Source organism: Amblyomma americanum, chromosome 10 (assembly GCF_052857255.1).
Source record: "Amblyomma americanum isolate KBUSLIRL-KWMA chromosome 10, ASM5285725v1, whole genome shotgun sequence".
NCBI classification, from domain to species: domain Eukaryota; kingdom Metazoa; phylum Arthropoda; class Arachnida; order Ixodida; family Ixodidae; genus Amblyomma; species Amblyomma americanum.
The window spans coordinates 104,280,434-104,282,266 of NC_135506.1; positions in this window are offsets into that span (position 1 = coordinate 104,280,434).

Below are 1,833 nucleotides of genomic sequence, written 5' to 3' on the forward strand. Positions count from 1 at the left end.
TCATTCATTCATTCATTCATTCATTCATTCATTCATTCATTCATTCATTCATTCATTCATGCATGCATGCATGCATGCATGCATGCACGCATTCAAGCAGCTTGATAAACCCTCAACTCCCGTACAAGCAACAGCGGCGGAAGCCGTACACACACTTTATAAAGCACGTTCACATGGTGACGGATAATAATTGGTACAATACAGCGAAAATAATGTATATAACACAAGGATAAAGATTTGGGACTGTTTTAAAAAGAGAAATAATAATGCAGTTTAAAAAAGTATAACAAGGGGTAGAACGTATTGATTAGAGGTGATATTTCATGAGAATCCTGAATTCTGACGAAAGTTAACTGCAGCATTGTAGCCTAGCCCTGAAGCCGAACCCGTGTCCGGATATATGTACACCCCACAGGTGGCGCAAATTTTTGTCCACAATTAGGATGTGTTCTATGGTTGACTTTTCTGTTGCCTTTATGGTTTTTTTTCTTAAATTCTCTGCCCATTCTGGTAAGTTAGTGATCACTTCGGTTTGTGTTGTTTTGGCTCTGAAGTTTTTCCGGTCGCTGCTTTTAGTTAGTTCATACAGAATTTTCTGTCATGTGGAGTAATGCGAGGTCGTGCCATGTGCCCCTAGAGACTGTTTCCCCTCTGGTAGTGTAGCGAGGCTCGGCAAGAAGCTTGAGTTCATGCCTATCATTGTTGCTGAAGGATCCTTCCTTGACCGAGTCAGTCTGACACACCCAGTTTCCGTGCTAGGCGTTAGTATCCCAGAATCACTAGGCTTTTGTTACTATTTCTTTCATTAGCGCATCGTTATTGGCACTGCGATCTCTAGGGGGGGGGGGGGGGGTGATGAGAATACGTTTACGAGGTATACGCGGCGCCTGCCCGTTGGCTTTGGCATCATTTCAGTGAAGGTTAGTTCTATGGCTGCTTGCGTAAATCTTGTTAATTGTGACGTTTATTATAGCAGTGGTCTGTCTATCTTGGGTGTTGTATTCGTTCTTGTAGCGCTACGATGTCTGGTGTTTTTATTGTTTTATAATTTTGCTGCCATATAGTTAGTAGTTTGTTTCGCTAGTTAACGTTGAAAGCGAACGGATGCATTCGCCTGCCTATTGGAGATCTTGTCGTGTCCACAAAAGCTATCGGCTTGCGGTCCCCTCTTGTCCTCTAAATTTTTTGGCATGTGATTTGTTACCTGTTGTATCGCTAGCATCATCTTGCTCAAGTGTTGAGTGAGATTCATGCTCTCCCGCGTGTGCGCAGCACGTTATGTATAATGGTAGGTGTGTTAGTAAATGGCAGCGTCCGCGAGCGTGACTAATACGCGCTTCAGTACGCAGCGTTTGCTCCATGGTGTCCTTGTATCTAGCAAAGCTAGTCTTGACTCTCCCTTCCTTAAGGTTACGGTCGGCAGTCTCCGCAGCGTACTGGCTAATATTGCTTGGAAAGAAGGTTAAGACCAGTGCGGAAGTACTTCTGAACCGCCTTACCCTTTGCGGGCAGTCTGTTAGCTTTGTCTTTTATTTTTTATTTATTTAAATATACACCTCAAAGACTCAGGTAAAAGGTATTCCATGAGTGGTAATGGTGCACTTCAGAGGAAGAAAAGTCACTTAATAAAGGAGTATATTTTTTATATGAATGTCTTAAAATGTTTTGGATTTCTTCAGATCTCCAGATTTTCTTGAGCTTCGCCACACCACTCCCAGTTGTAGGGGCCGTGTACGTGTCCTTGGATGTTCGTGCGTTTGCATAGTTTGCAGGGGGTTTGGTCCAGGGCAAACGTCGATTCGATGACCCGGCGTATGGTGTATGATTGTAATT